General features: G+C 43.6%; 1 long non-coding RNA gene across 1 annotated transcript; it reads left to right on the top strand.

Moving 5' to 3' along the window:
• The first annotated feature begins 2,302 nt into the window (after positions 1-2,302).
• LOC143271904 (uncharacterized) lies at positions 2,303-4,099 on the top strand. Its single transcript, XR_013049235.1, has 3 exons — positions 2,303-2,454; positions 2,687-2,722; positions 3,999-4,099. It is a non-coding gene; the product is annotated as an uncharacterized LOC143271904 (long non-coding RNA).
• The last annotated feature ends 1,291 nt before the right edge of the window (positions 4,100-5,390 follow it).

Here is a 5,390-nt window from a genome sequence, read left to right as displayed (position 1 = left end):
TTGCATTCTGTTGGTTATACTTGCATCTGAAGTTCCCGATCTTTTACTCAGGTTTTCTATTTCCAGCATTCCCTCTGTTTGTGTCTTCTTTATTTTTTCAATTTCCCTTTTCAGTTCTTGGACTGTTTCCTTTGTTTGTTTCATTGCTTTTTCATGATTTTCTTTCAGTGCTTTATTGTTTTCTTCCAGGATTTTAATGTTTTCTTCCAGGACTTTATTGTTTTCTTGGAGGGCTTTATTGTTTTCTTCTAATTTGTTTGCCCTTTCCTCTAGTTGTTTACAGCATTCTTCTAATTTTATTGTCTTTTCCTCTACACAAGCCTCTACCTTCTTCATGAAGTTACTCATAAGGCTACTTTCTTCTGCTTCTTCCAATTTTTGGTGTTCAGGTCTAGATGTTGGAGGCAGGCTAGGTTCTGGTGATGCTGTATTGCTCTTCATTTTGTTGTATGTACTTCTGCCTTGACGTCTGCCCATCTCCTTGTGGTTCCTTCTTGGTCTTATCAGTGTACTTGTTTCAGAAAGAGCTGACAGATTCAGGAAGTCTCTGTCTCTTGTCCAAAAGGGAGTTCTCTTGTCCAACTCTGGTCCAGAAGGGAAGTCGGGGTCAGGATGGGAGCTGGTGGCTGGTCTCTAAGTCTCAGGAAGTGGCTGGGGTCTCGGACAGATGGGCGTGGGGGCAGGGCACAGAGATTGCAGGGGCTGCCAGGGGGCTTGGAAAAGGGGGTCCCTCTTGGTGGGGCTAGAAGGGGACCTGCCTGGTGGCCAGAACCTGGGGCCAAGTTGGGCAGGTCTTCCCGCAGTGGCTGGTGCCCAGGGATGGGGTCCGGGTTGGACCCGGATACTCACCTGTGGTCCAGAAGGGAAGTGGGGGGCTTTTCTTCCATTTCTTTAAGGGAGTTTTTTTATTTCCTCTTTAATGGAGTTTTTCATTACCTCTTTAAGGAATTTTTTAAAATTTCTTCTTTAAGGGAATGTTTTATTTCTTCTTTAATGGCCTCTATCATCTTCTTAAAGTCATTTTTAGGGTTGATTTCTTCTGTTTCTTCTGTCTTGGTATGTTCAGGTCTTGCAGGTGTACAATCACTAGGTTCTGATGTTGCCATATAGGTCTTTATGTTGTTGCCTGTATTTTTGCACTGGCGTCTACTCATCTCTTCCTCTGTGCAGTGTAGGTGGTGTCTGTGTCTGGGAGTGCCTCCCTTGTTCTAATTTTTAGTATTGGTTTACTAGGAGTTCTTGGTTAAATTGGTGCTATTGGGCTGTTTCTTCAGGGGCAGCTGATCTCAGTCGAAGTATATACTTATGATTCTGGTGATCTGTTTTGGTGGCTGGGCAGCGCCTTCTTCTGTGTTCCCAGGTCACGTTTTGTTCATTTGTCAACTCCTCAGCTGATTTGTTTCTTCAGACTTCAAACTGTAGGGATCTGAATCCTCTCCCAGGTGGATTTCAGCTGAGCGGGGTAGTCTCACCAACACCTCCAAGTTGTTGGGTTTTGCAGGATCAGCAGCTGGGCCCTGGGTTGTCCTCAGACAGAGTGTTCAGATTCGTTCTGGTTCCATCCCATGGAGATAGCTTCTTCCCCGGGTATTGGGGTTAGAGGCGTCCCTGCCTCTGCTTGTCGCTGCTGCCGGGCTACCTCTGCGGACCACTGCTGGGCCTGTATGTCCCTGTTGGCCACCGCTGCTGGGCCAGTCTACCTGGTCTTGACTTTTGTTTTCTTAATCAGCCATTTTGACTAGAATAAGATGAAATTCCAGAGTGGTTTTAATTTGAATTTCTGTTATGGCTAACAATGGTGAATAATTTTGAAAATATACCTTAAGCAAGTATATTTCTTCTTCTGAGAACTTATTTTTGTATTGTCAGTCAGTTGTAGGCACTTGGCTGTGTAGTTAGATGGTCAGGGGAATTTACTGAGAGCATCCACATACTACAGAAGCCTTGGTTCCCAACATCTTCCCTGGTCCTCCCCTCCCATCTTCCATGTTGTCAGATTTGATGTCTTCCTGTGTCAATCCAGAAAAATCTAACTGATCCAGTAGATTGTGCATTTGGGATCAGTGTTTTCTGGGTGCATCACATTATTTTTCTGAAACACTGGCCACAAATATCTTACATAGGATTTGGTTTCAGCAGGAAATAGCATCACTCTTACCCACAACATCTTTGAGAATTTAAAGCCACTATAGGAAGTATATGGAGGAAGCATTGCCTTGCCCAGAGCTTTAGTATAGAATTGAGTTGTCAGAGACAAGTCTTGAGCAAGAGCATATCCTCTTTCTGTTTTGTACTGGATGTCTTCATCCTTGATAGGGGTTCCGGGTTGCAGTCTGGTCTATCCCATGGGTGTGTCCTGCTGTGCAGACTGTATCACCAGTTCTGTTTGCTGTTTATGTGGAGATCTGGCATGAGGCACTGCCATGGGCCTTAGAGCTGCTCTTCTTGGACTTGGTAAGTGAGACAGGTGTCATTATTTTTAGTCAAAGTGGTAATGAATACAGAATCCCAGATTTTTAACGTAGGATCTTCTCATAGAAATATCTCTCTGAAGACCTGGCCTGGTGGCATCAGAGGAGTTTTCCATGGACTCAGTCTGTCTATCTGGTCTTGGTCTTTTGATCTGAGCTCTGGGGTCGGGATCAGTGTATAACAGGACAGACTTCTCTTTTTGTTTTATTTTCAGGGTTTTTAATGGCACAGAAGATTTGGGCACAATATGGTGAGTCTGTTCTTTGTATTAGCCATGGGAAACTGAGTTTGGCTGGGAATAAAATGGGAGGAGCTTGAAGTCTCTTGAGAAGATCTTGAGATGGGATTTTCATTGGCAGCTACTGGTACACTTACTTAATGATTCATCCATCTTTGGGGTGGGGATTCTTGACTGTGCTCCAGTAATGTTGATGTGAGATCTGGCTCAAAGTGTATGGAAACAAAGGGCACAGAGGAGGTGAACTCACACACATGTTTCCTCCTGAGGATACAGACATTTGCTTTCAATTAGTTTTCCTTTTCTTCCCATCTCATCTCACCTGGGCTGTGTCTGGCTTTCTTACTGAGTTCTGCCTCTGGGGAGACACATCATTCATGATAAATTCATCATAAATGCTGTCTGTGTGGGTGTAGTACAGGTGGGATTCCTTTGTTTCCAGAGGCTCCCAGGTTTTGTGTGGTATTAGAAGTGGGTGTAGATTTTGAGTTTTATATGGAATCAGGAGAGAAAGTAAGACATAGGTCAGTGACAATTTTTTTTTTGAGACGGGATTTCTCTGTAGCTTTGGAGCTTGTACTGGATCTTGCTCTGTAGACCAGGCTGGCTATAAATTCACAGAGATCTGCCTACTTCTGCCTCCCGAGTGATGGGATTAAAGACCTGCGCCACCACTGTCTGACTATAGGTCAGTGATTTAATGGGATTTCATTCCAGGGACATGGGAAGGCTGGGTGATAAGAATAGCTACCTGCAGCATTCATTTCTGTCCTAATGGGAGATGATAGAAGGCACGGATAGCACTAAACTATGAGAGTTATTATTTTTTTTAAAAGAATATCACATTTAAAAATTCTATTTAATTAACTTTTTTTTCATTTATTGTACATACCAATCACATTTTCCCCTCCCTTCTCTCCTCCCATTCCCACCCCAACCTCCCATTCACCCCCTCTTATTGCACTCCTCCTCTGAAAGTTATTCTCACGCTGTTTGGGAACAGTAAAGATGATTTGGCTTCTGGAACTGTGGCACAATATCAATTGTGAAAACTGTGAGACTTCTCTCTGGAGTTGTGCTGGTTAGTTTTCTTTCAACATGGTACAAACTAGAGTCCTCTCGGAAGAAGGAACATCAACTGAGGAATTGCCCCCACCATATTGGCCTGTGGGCATGTCTGTGGGGCATTTTCTTGGTTAGTAATTTTGTGGGAGCTACTCTATAGCTCCTTGGGAACCTGGCCCTCCTGACATCAGAGGACTAGCTCTCTTTTCCTGTGTCTCTTCAGGGCATCCACCCCAGCCTTCCATCTGGGCAGTTCCAGGAGCTGTGATTTCCACAGGCAGTGCTGTGACCATCTTCTGCAGGACTCCTCCAGGAGTGATTAGACTGTGTCTAACCCATTATGTGCGTGATGGAAAGTGGTTTGATCATATCTTACAGAAAGACCAGGAGGTGTGTGAGTTCAGTCTGAAGAATATGATACACAGCAATGCTGGGGTTTACCACTGTGAATACTACCTGCTCCTACCTCCAGGTTCCTGCCCTGTTTGAGTTTCTGTCCTGACTTCCTTTGGTGATGAACAGTAATGGTGAAGGGGAAGCCAAATAAAACATTTGCTCCCCAACTTGCTTTTTGGTAATGGTCTCTCATCACAGCAACATAAGCCCTAACTAACACAAGGGTCTTTTTGTAAACTTTTTGAGACAGGGTCTCACCATGTAACTCTGTCTGAACTTGAAACTTCAATATAGAGCAGGTTGTTTTTAAACTCACAACAATACACCTACCCCTGTCTATGAAGTGCTCGGATTAAAGGAATGTGTCACTACAAGCAACTAATATCAAAGTCTTTTTTTTCCAGGTGTTTACATGAAGAAGCCATCCCTTACTGTTGATTCAGGACCTCAGGGATTCTCAGAAATCAATGCAACTCTCCATTGCCACGTACACGGTTCCTTTAATATCTTCATCCTCTGCAGAGATGGAAATGCTTCCTTTCCCCAGAACTGTTCACAGCAGGACCACAACACATTCCTCATCTCCCCTGTGAGCCTGGAGCACCTGAGGACCTACAGATGCTTTGGGTCTTACAAACACAATTCCTACTTGTGGTCACTGCCTAGTGACCCCCCTGAGTTTTCAATCCCAGGTAAGTACGTCTGGTTCTTGTTCCTTATCTCTGTGCTTAGAGAGTCCTCAAGGGATGCCATGTGAGATATGCCAATTCCACTGCATGTCTCCTGTGTGCTGTGTGTTGCACACAACACTGGTATTCTGACTGGAATTGCTCCATTTGCACTATGGACTCTGAACATTATGTGTTAATTATATAATTTTGGGGTAGATACAAGAATATTCATCTGGGGAATAGAAGTCCTTACCTATCCATAATGAGAACCATTCTGAACGATGGTGTTCCACTTGATTGCTGACTGTTATCCTCCAATGTTGCTTTCTGAGTTGTGTGTGTGATAAATATATCACTATCCAACAGGATAGAACAATTGGAATATATCTCCTAGTTTCTCCATTGAAGGTGATATTTTAGATTTCAAGAGAACATCTGTTTCTTCTTTTGCCTTTTAGATTATGATATAATATTTCATTTCATCCCTCCCTTTTCTTCCTCTAAACCCTCCCATGTACCCCCTTGTTCTCTTTCAAATCAATGGCTTC

The sequence above is a fragment of the Peromyscus maniculatus genome, chromosome 1 (genome assembly GCF_049852395.1).
Source record: "Peromyscus maniculatus bairdii isolate BWxNUB_F1_BW_parent chromosome 1, HU_Pman_BW_mat_3.1, whole genome shotgun sequence".
Classification (NCBI taxonomy): domain Eukaryota; kingdom Metazoa; phylum Chordata; class Mammalia; order Rodentia; family Cricetidae; genus Peromyscus; species Peromyscus maniculatus.
Note: the sequence above shows the minus strand (reverse complement) of the source record. Positions and strands in the feature narration are given on the sequence as shown.